Source organism: Lycium barbarum, chromosome 11 (genome assembly GCF_019175385.1).
Source record: "Lycium barbarum isolate Lr01 chromosome 11, ASM1917538v2, whole genome shotgun sequence".
Taxonomy (NCBI): domain Eukaryota; kingdom Viridiplantae; phylum Streptophyta; class Magnoliopsida; order Solanales; family Solanaceae; genus Lycium; species Lycium barbarum.
The window spans coordinates 37,512,406-37,523,786 of NC_083347.1; the positions used below are offsets into that span (position 1 = coordinate 37,512,406).

The following is an 11,381-nucleotide window of genomic DNA, read 5'->3' on the forward strand; positions in this document are numbered from 1 at the left end:
CTAATTTGATTATATGATATTCGATACTACTTACCAGACTTATTCAAATTATACTGGATAAGCTTACAAAACGGATAATGCACTCATTGTCTAAAGCTTTTCCACTCGAACCGGCCAATTAAAAAGAGAGAAAATTCAACTATCCTACCACATCCTAAGATGAGAGAATGAGAAAATGAGTACCAAATCAATGCGCGGGAAAGTATATTTAATTTAAGATTTGGCTTCAGAAATATTCCACAAAAAATAAATACTTGTCCGCATAAAGTGTTTACACCGATTCCATAGTTCAATCCAAAAGAAATATTTAAAGCTTGATGTTGACACCTAATTTTCACCGCATAAAACATATATTTTAATTTCCATATTTTCCGAGTCCAAGACGGGGTGAGAATGCCCTTAGAAAATTAAAAATTCAAAGATCCCGAGAAAATGGCAAAAATTGACGTTTAATTATTGTTTTTCATAAAAATTAACAATTTACAAGAAATTACGAGTTATTTATTTTCACAAATGTGATTTGAAAAAACAATACGCATCCCGTTCCGGCTAGCTCGAAAAAATTGTTAATTTAAACAACGTATGAATTACGGTACTCTTGACCGCATTTTTCGCATTTTAAATATTGCTCGGAACTATGTCAATATTGGGTTCGTATCGAAGCTACTATTTTAAAACGACGTATTATGAACTTTATTTTTTTTAAAATACGAACTTACGTGTTAGTTTTATACAAATACGTAGTTTCATGAAATTGTGTGTGTTCTTATTTAATTTATGCACAAAGGGTCTTTTAAATTACGTTTTGAACTAAAGGGGTCATTTTAAGCTTGTTAAATAACTTTTCTTTTGTTGGGGCGGGGGGGGGGGGGGGGGGGGGGGGGGTATATAAAGGCTGGGGACTGAAGTTTTAAAATAAAAACTTCAGTCCCCCTCTTCTCTTCTTCGTCTTCACCGTGTATCAATGGTGACTTAACCCTAGGCTTTCTTGCGATCACAATCGCGACCCTTTTTCATCGCTATTTGCACGGGATTTGGGGGGGGGGGGGGGGTTGTTCCTCTAGTCATGTTCTATCAAGTGCTAAGTTTTATTTTGGTTTTTATATGATTTTCAACTCAGTTAAGGACAACTCTTAGGATGTTGTCGGGTCCTTTTGAGTGCATGATTGCCATGGGTAGAACCAAGAGTTCTTTGCCATCTTGTGCATCACACACTAAAATCAAAAGGACCCAAGGTAATTTCCAAGGCCCTTTGTGCAAAATCAGTATGATTTTTGGGGATTTTTATCCGTTTATGTACTATTTATTACCGTTTGAATTTGTTGTTGATTAAATTCTGTCTTATTATATGACTGTACGTACTATTCCTGTATTTTTGCCTAATTTTTAGGATAATATGGTGTATTTGTACGATCTCTGGCTGGATTATACATTTTTGTGAGATGTGTACATTTCTGACTAGATCACAGTACCATTTTGTACAGTCCGGTGAAATTCCTTGTTTGTTTCTGAATTTTTTTGAATTTTGGGGGAATTTTAGTTGGAGGATATGATCCTAGTCCATTTGAACCCCTAGCCTTTTACTTCAGCCTATGAATAGATTGTTATTCCTATTTTGAGGAGAAGGTCTTTTTTTCCGAAAAAGCTTACATTCAATATACCAAACATATTACCCTATGTAAGTCATACAACCCTATATATATATATATATATATATATATATATACATTACAAAAAAGAATAGAGACTATACTAAGAATGCTTTAAAAAAAAATAGGGACAAGGTTTCCCCTCTCTGGAAAAAGAAAGGTTTTTGAGGTTCCTATTCTAGTGTTGATATTGGACTCTATTCTCCTATTTGGCCTTTAGGTTGCCCCCTAAAAAGGTAATCATTCATCCTTTTGAAATTATTCTTCATTTACTTATTCATACAAGTTAATTGTTACTGTTTTATTACTTTTTATGCATCTTTATACCTTGTTTTGGTTGTAAAACTATAAATTAAGTAAAAAATGTAGCTTAAAGTGATTGTTAAGGTCTGTTCTTAAGCAAAAATGAGTAGGTAATGTAACTTTTGATTAATTAAGTCACTTATGATAGGACTATGATCTTGTTAAGCTTAAAACTGATCAAAAAGGGCCTAAAATGGTTTAAAAGGGTAAGATAAGGCTATAGCCAAGGGGTTTGAGGCTAAGTCTGTGTTCTGGATTTTGAGGTTCATTTTCTGTGAGTTATAAGATTGTGGTCTGAGTATTAGCCTATCTGATCTTTGCAACTTCATTTCTGATTACTTTCCTACTTTGCTAAGTCATTTTGTTACTCTTATATGCAGTTTGCGGTCATGTAAACCCCTTCTCTTTTCACCTCTGATTGTTTCTTTTTTTTACTGAAATCCTGAATCAGTTTAGTGCTCATTAAGTCCAAAAAAATCAAGTGTTTTGACCCTTTTTGCCTATTAATCCTTACCCCTCTGTTTTGGATCAGTGTCTTGCCTAAAAATGAGTTCACTTTAAAAAAAAAAATAGAAGAGAAAGTATTGAGTTTCTCCTTACACAGTTTAAATACAAACTCCTTTGCTTGAAAGTTTTCTCTGATAAGATGTGTCCTGAGGTTTGCTTTTTAGTTCAAATAAGGATCTTGAAGTTATTTGATTGTGTTGGTATGAGTCCTTGTGTTTGAAACCCTTCATAAGATTATAGGATGTGTGTTACACGCCGTACTTTCAGAGAAGCACTAATTAAATTTGAACGTAAGTATGTCGAGCTATGGCTAAGTAAAACAACTTGGGATTATGAGGAACAGAGCATTATTAAGTATATTGTATGAGTAAAGGATGAATTACGATCTCGTAAATCGTAACCGGGAAGGACAACCTTGGAACCAAAGTACATGACTATTATCAAGTATGATTAATGATAAATATCATGTATGGAGAGTTTCGGAAGATTCCGGGACCAAGCAAATCGAAGAAAATAAGTTTGTCAAAAATTTGGAAAAAGTCGGCAGAATTTGGGTCAAGAGGGGTATAGCTCCTAGTATATTAGGAGTTTTAAGGTGTTTCAAAAGCCTAAAATGAAATTCGTCGAGTCTAGTTTCCAACGCAATAAACCGTTCGTCAATGCGACATCGGATAGAGAATAATGGACGTTACAAGTTAGGCGGACGGAGCAGGAAAACGCTGCCACAATAACCGGGTGCTACAGTACATGGGTGCTACAGTAACCCGACCCAACACACACCTACAAATACCTCTCTAACCCATTAATTTTCATCAATTTTCACCATTCTCTCATTCTCCACACTTCTTGAGAGTTCTATAATTTTCCATCACTTTCCATCAACTTCCATAACATTCCATAACATTCCATAACTCACCATAATCCTTCCTAACCTTCCATAATCTTCCAAAACCTTTCATAAAGAGACATCAAAACCTCAAGGAAAATTTATGAAAGATAATTGTTTTTGTGTCTCTTCAAGGTGGTGATGAACTTGATCTTGGAAAGGGGTGAATAGAGTGAAGTTCTTCCACAATAAGGTATGTTCTTCCTATATGATTAAGATGATGTAAACGTTTAGCAATTCTTATAGAGGAACGAATCATAGGAGAAAAATCATAAAGAGTTGAATTGAAGTTGATGGCCATGAGGTGAGTTTGAAAGAGAAATTTGGATTAATTTGAGATTAAATCGAATATAATTCTTTGATTTTGGTATTATGGATGTTGTTATGGTTGGTTGAAAAATTGGAGAAACATCGTGTGGGATGTTTTATGGAATATATTGGTATTGATATTGTTGTTGAAGTTGTTGGTATTGTTTGGGAGTTGTTTGGTATTTGGAGGAGGTAAAGAATATAGGGGAGATGCTGCCCGAATTTCGGCAGATTCTAAAAAGATTTCATTTGAATGCTTGAGACAAGTGTATAATATTGAGCCTAATGATAATATGGATGGTTTATGTGTAGAGTTGTGAACTTGGAAGAATAAACGTTGAGCGACTAAGGCGACCGAAAGGTATGTTAAGGCTAGTCCCTTTCTTTAAAAGGCATGATTCTTAAGCTAGGATTCCGTCTATATTTCTATGCCTTCTTATTCCCAAAAGTAACAATTCAATATTTCCAAAGCTCGTATGATGTTAAATGAAAAATGTTCTATAATGATTGTGATGATGATGATGATTCTATTCTAGAAATTTTGAAGCTATGATTTGAGAGCATTATGAGATTATTGAGCCATTCCATGAATCCCTTGATCTTACTTATTGTTGATGGTCTCACCTCGTGTTACTTGTTCCTTCGAGGTGAAATATAGCGAAGATAATGATTCTATTTTCAATGCTATCTAAGTTCATGATTCTCGAGACTCACATGACATCGTTGACTTCAGCTTAAGATAGTTGATCTTCTAAGGAAGGATATAGTGATAATGATAATGCTAATGATGATGTTGATTTCATTTATGTATTTTTATATATATGTATGTATGTATGTATGTATGCAGTGCACTCCCACTGATCAGTTGGGTATAACACCGAGTCCCGAAAGGGCCGGGTACGGATGACACCGAGTCCCGAAAGGGCCGGGTACGGATAACACTAAGTCTCGAAAGGGCCGGGTACGGATGACACCGAGTCCCGAAAAGGCCGGGTACGGATGACACCGAGTCCTGAAAGGGCCGGGTACGGATGACACCGAGCCCCGAAAGGGCCGGATACGGATATGACAGATGTATGTATAGTAAGTGTATGTGAATGTATATGTATATATGTTGTGTATGGATGTGTACGAAATGTTTTTCCTGTAGACGGGTAGTTTACATGACAGAGATCTTAAGAAGAGTACGAGGTATAATTACTTACTTTATCTTATGTTATCTTCATTCTGATACCATACTACTATTCATGCCTTACATACTCAGTACAATGTTCGTACTGATGTCCTTTCTTGTGGACGCTGCGTTCATGTCCGCAGGTGTAGATAGACGAGGCGAGGATCTTTCATCGTAGGCTGCCTTCAGGTACCAGTTTTGATTGGTAAGCTCCACTTATTCCTGGAGCATTGTCGAGTCTGGGTTTATATATATATAACTTGTGTTAAGGGTATGTCGAGGGCCCAGTCCCAACTTATATACTTCAGTCATGTTCATAGAGGCTTGTAGACAGTTCATGTGTACAGCTTAGTTATGTTATGTCGGTTATTATGTTGACGCCATGGGTCCATTGTGTGTATATATATATACTTGTGTATGATATAATGTTCATATTTAGCCCTTAGCCTTATTTTACCATTCGAGATATGAAGGACGAGAGTTATAAGTTGGTTCGCTCGGTTCCTGTAAGGTGCCGGGTGCTAATCACGCCTTACCAAGAGTGGGGTGTGACAATGTGCCCTTCTCGTCTGTCATACTGAGTTTACTGATTATTAACCTTTCAATGTTATTGTGATGCTGTGCCTTGGCGAATATTGTCTAGCCATTTTTATTTTTGTTTAAAGTTTCAAAACCCTTAGGTTTCACTCTTTTTTTACCCTGGTTCTTGCTACATATCTGTATTGCCTCATGTGACTTGGACTGCTATAAATTTGGTCCTATGGATCTGCTTTAAATCACACATATTGCCTTTGAGCCACTTGGCTCAGCTATTTGCAGAACTGTTTGAAACTTGCCTATACTCTTTGCCTACATGTTGTTATGATTCACCTAGCTTCATAATCTAAAAGGAAACTTTGATAAATCCCCCTGGATACCCTTCTGTGTGGACTTAGACTACATAGACCTAACATTGTAACTGTACCTGTCTAAGTGCCTTGAATGTTATTTGTCTTTCATTGCCTGAGTCTAAACCTATCTGAAATTATGATTTCTTGCTGAAAATGGAACCTGAGGTCCTTCATGTGTTTAAGTTGTCTCACCTTCTTAACTACATATGCCATCTAAATTAAGATTTATTGTCTTAAATTGAACCCTTTCCTATCTAACTACTATTAAAAGTCTCAAAGTCCTGCTGGTTCCTCATAACTGGCAGTTTATATGCTATGTGCTTTGTGATCATCTCTGCCTTGTGTTATCACATTTCTGCACTTGTAGCCACTCATTCAAAGTGTTGCACAGCTTGTAGCTCTTCAACTTCCTTTGTTGAGCCTCACACTTATAGAACTTAACTGTTTGAATCTTGGGTGCTCTCCTGTGAATATTGACAATTCTCTCAATTTGCATTACTTGGACTTTTTTTTATGACCACTAACTGCTCAACTAGCTATTGAAATCTCTTCTTGTTAAACTGTTCACTCATATCAATACTTAGCCTTTACACTTAAAATTTTGGGACTTGCTTAAAAAACTATTTGAATCAGCTTATACTCCTTGCTAGTTCTTGCTCATAAATTGTAAAATTTGCGTTAGCTTGAACTTGTCTAAGCTTTTACTTATATTCCCTGTTTGCACTTGATTATAATTAGGTAATCCTTTGTCTGAACCTGAATCTGCACATGAACCTTTGGAATCCTGATTGAAACTGCAATTTAATCATTCTTTGAAAACCACCCTGAACTAAAAATCTTACTCTTAAGTGTAGTTTGTTTATCTGCTATGTGCTACGTGTCTATCCCACCCTTGTGCTCCCCCTCATACATGCTTAGAAGAATATCCTAAGCCACTGCTAAAATGGATTGAATACTTAAGATTGCTTCACCTTTCTAAGAGATTAATGTAATCATGTGTCTTGATATGTACCCTGAGGGACCCCTCTATCATTGGTACTTAAGTTTATATGGCCTGAGCACCTTGGAACAGCTTAATGCTTGGTTTGTTTAACTTGGAAATTCTGCAAATAATCCTCCCTCTGGTCACTGGGCTTTCCTAGACCTTGGAAGATGATTCTAACCTGCATAAATGTTCAATTCTTGTTTCTGTACCACACCTGGGACTTCCTTAGTTTTAGAGGATTGTTTGAACCACTTCTGACACTATGACTTAAAACTAGAAATTTGAGGAAGCTATCGTGCATTTGACATCTTTGAATACACTTGTCGCCTTCACCTTTATGTATAGTCCCTTAACATTGTCTCATTTTTGCTTATATATGACTGCTTGGCATTTCTTGTTGGTTGATGTTGTCTTTCTAGGGTCTTAGATGAACTTTTGGATAACTTAAAATCCCCATACTTGTCTGATTGAATTTAGATGTTCTGAGCTTGAGTTATGTGTATTTCATGAAAGATTAGTTTGAATATGAATGGGTATGCCCTTTCAGGAGGTTTTGCTCCTTATATTCAAGTATATCTATGGGAACTTAGGCATATACTTGTTCTTATACCTAGAAAACTTCGATAAGATAAGGGTATACCATGAGGTATACCTCGTATACCACTGTTGAAACATTATGCTTCAAAAAATGGGGGAAGGGGAGGAGTATACAGACTTGTATATCACGTATATTTAATTGAATCCTTAGAACTATTTGGGAAGAGTTTGTAATTCGGCCCTAAGGACTGGGCCTACTTATTTTACAGTTCCTTGGTCGGTTCTTTATAGCATTTGGGCCAGTCCTAGTTGTTTGTTCATGATCAGTCTAAATTGGTGGTTGGGCTTAGCCTAAACGTATATGTTTGTAATTTAATTTTTTGGCTTTGTCATAAGTAATTAGGAGTTAATTTGCAGTATTTTAGCTTTTAAATTATTGGATTTGTACTAATTATGTATACCTCTTTTGTCCAAACCCAAAATCCGTTGATAGGCTTCTACGAGGCCCATTAACTCCAATAGATCGAGTCAAATTTCAAAACGGACGGGCAATGCATATGGAGCATACGTTGGATCTAAAATTGCATTTTTTTTCTTTTTACTCCTTCTTCTTGGGCTTGGTCGGCCCAAGTCCCTCAAATTTTTATATTTTTTACTTTAAATCATAATTATATGAGCTTTAAATTTTAGATTTGGAACCCTTGTGTTTAAAACTGTATATTTGAGTCACTAAAACACTTTTATACATTAATTGACGTTGATGCTATAAAAATTTGGAACTGGACTGTTTTGGACTATTAAAGGATTAAATCTGCCTGATTCGAAAAACCTGTGGACTTAAAGTGACATTTCTGGAACTTCTGGGATTGGACCGATGTGGACTGATTTGAGACTTCCTGGATTGATTTAATAAAAAAGGGACTTGTGCAAAATTTGTATGAAATTTATAATAGACTAAAATTGGTATAAAATTGGACAATTTAATTAAGTATATTACGGTTTATATACGAATACTATAGTATGCCAAAAACTATTTTATAAAACTATTTTCAAAACACTCTCTTTTTTCAAAAACCTTGTTGGGTGGACTTACGTAGAGTCCTACTTAGGCTAAGAGCCTTCGGGTATTAGCCTAGGTGTTCAAGTCTGACACCCATGCTCAATTTTGAGCAAAATTATACTTCGACGATTTCTTGAAAAAATGTATTTTGCATGTAAATGACACTCTTTTACTGCGGAAATCTAGACTTAAGCAATTTTTTCTCAAAAAATAATTTATGATCATAAAACACACTATTAGAACCCGTAGGTAAATCGCGATTGAGCGGATCTTTAATACCGGAGTGCCTAACACCTTCCCCGGGAGATCACCAGAACCCTTACCCAGACTTTGGTAGATTAGGTTTCTTTTAAACAACTATTTTAAATGAACTATTTTCGAACTGGTTTTCCTAATTTTCTAAAAATTAGGTGGCGACTCTAAAATGTATCCTTTAGAGCACCATTAAGTGGTTGGCGGGTTTTTCTGACTTTCCCGGTACGATTCACAACCGTACTTCCCCAGGACACCTCTCTCGTTTTATGAGGTATGTGCGAGTCGGTTAAACTTAGAATTCTCAACGCCCACTACACTTGACATTCGATCTCTCTTTCACATGAAAGCATGATTATACTATTGCAAAGCAGCACTCAATTTGAGTTGTAGGCCTGATTACATAATAATATAGAAAAATAAATTCTCACGATTTCTCCAAACATACAAATAAGTATAATGTACTAAACATTGTCTAAGAGGTGTTCCACTACCTAGGAATAAAAAGAAACAATAACTCTTGCAAAGGATCTTATTGAAAGCCATATGTCCTCGCAAATAGTTTTGATCTCCATTGAGAAATCACGTTGTTAAAAAAGCTGGATGACTGCATATAAGTCCTGTCAACAAAACCTGCATCATATTGTAAAGGCCTATAAACAGACCGAACCTGGAGTACAAAATACGGATAAAATACATCCTCTAAAATCTATTCTATCAATATTTCCAGATTACTTTAGTCTATATAGTTGTTCACCAGGCATAAGAGATGTCTATTGACTCAAAGATTTCTCAAGAAGAGAGAAAACAAATTTCCCTAGCATCTCTTGAGACAACTTCATATAAGCATAATAGGAACAATGTTACCCTTAAACCTAAATCTCACTAGCCCTTTATTGGTTGGTGACTTCCATCAGAGACGTCATCTGTGCCTAATTATTTAATAGTTTCTTCAATTTGCACTTCTAAGCCTTATTGAAAGCAACCTTTGACAGTGACAATATCTGGTTCAATAACAACCTCACACCTTTCCAGTCATAATGGCAAACCTTATCTTGATTCTCTCTTCTAACTATGAACAAAATACTGAAGCAACTTGACCAATTCCCCGCTTTCGGATAACCCTTGGTCAAAAAGAACTTCCAATTTAATACCAACTTAGCCAAGCTAAAAGTATATAGAGCACCGTATCAAAAAGTATATAGAGCATCATATCAGGCTATCATCTTTGTGTTAATTGTTCATCTAAACCAAAATTTAAGGCAATTTAGCTATACATAAGCATGCAATAACCACCGCTAATAACCATCAACAGTAAAGAAAAAATCTGGAACTCTCCCAATGTTTGAGTTTTACAAATTCACCACCCACGGATATTTCAACTTTCATCCTTCTCACAGCAAAGTTTCACTAATTAAAGCCTCGCAGCAATCTGAATATTCAGTCACTGATTGGGAATGAAAAAGTAAATGCAACAACCAAGATATTAAACAATGCATTCTTGGCACAATACTTTTTGTCTTAGTACTTAACAGTTTTGGAGTCTTACTATTCAGTCACTGCTCGGGATTGAAAAAGTAAATGCAGCAATCCAGAAATTAAACCATTCATTCTTGGCACAGTACTTTTTGTTTTAGTACTCAACAGTTTTGGAGTCCTACTCTCTTCTTGGTGCTAAAAGTTTTGCTTAAATGTGATTGTAATTGTTGTAATGTTTTTTGTTCTTAGAAGACATGGGGGATCGAAAGTTGTAATATAGCTCTGACTTCCTCTGGACATTAACTCTGATCAATAAAATTATTAGATGCACCTTGTCATTAACGTGATGAAAAAGGATAGACGTATACCAAAAAGGTGCAAAAATAAGCTTCCATTCAACTGCAGTAGTATGAGTAGAAAATTCAGAATTCAAAAAATGAATAATAGCACGCACCTGCTTATAAAACAATCAAACAATATAGCTGTTGGTGAACACTATGTAATAGTAATCAACGAGAACAAACAGTTCTCCAAATTATTAACAGACATAGAAGTTCAGTTTAAATATATAAATCTTGAAATATACCTCTGACGAAGCACAGGTTCGGAGGTCGTGTGCACAGCATGCCCCTATAAATTGAACAACATTTCGAATTTTGAAAGACAAAATCTAAAAACAATTAACGAAAGAAACAGGAAATAGGAAGCTGGAATGATAAGACAATTTTAATAGTAGTAATAAATTTCGATTTAAGATTGCATGAAAAATTAGATAGATAACTGTGGGCACTTAAAAGAAAAAACACTAAATCAGTTGTTCTGTAGCCTTCCTATGCTCCCAAATGGAGCAAAAGAATACTGTTTGATTTAGATTATAAAATAAAATATGATATAGCTTATTCGGACTTACCATGGATGGGGTCGCTGAGCCAATTAAGTGGGATTCTTTCAGTGATATTCTGAAAATAGAATACATGTTGTCTCTTTAAGCCCCATCGGCCATCTCTATTCATGACAAACATGTTTCATTTGATTCGGTATTGAAGGAAGTTGAAGCAAACAGCTGATCTACAATATTTTAATCTCCATAGCTCAATAATCTCAAGATCCAAGCAAATCGGCAACATTAAAAAATGCATGTCCAGAACTGAGTATGGAAAAATATAAATCTGCAAGAAGAAGAGAAATCCGAAACAGGAGGAAACTATAACTAACAGTTATCCAGGTAAAAGAAATAACATACTTGCTCTAAGAATTGCAATCGCAAACTATTAGACGACAATGAACCAAGAAAAATCACACACATCTATACACCACTCGGTTAAAAACTCTCTCACACACACATATATA

General features: G+C 35.5%; 1 long non-coding RNA gene across 1 annotated transcript; it reads right to left on the minus strand.

The window, feature by feature from the left end:
• Positions 1-8,889: 8,889 nt before the first annotated feature.
• Positions 8,890-11,381, minus strand: LOC132617275 (uncharacterized). The gene is made up of 3 exons (XR_009573703.1): positions 10,942-11,381; positions 10,618-10,661; positions 8,890-9,185 (listed from the first exon to the last, which is right to left on the minus strand). It is a non-coding gene; the product is annotated as an uncharacterized LOC132617275 (long non-coding RNA).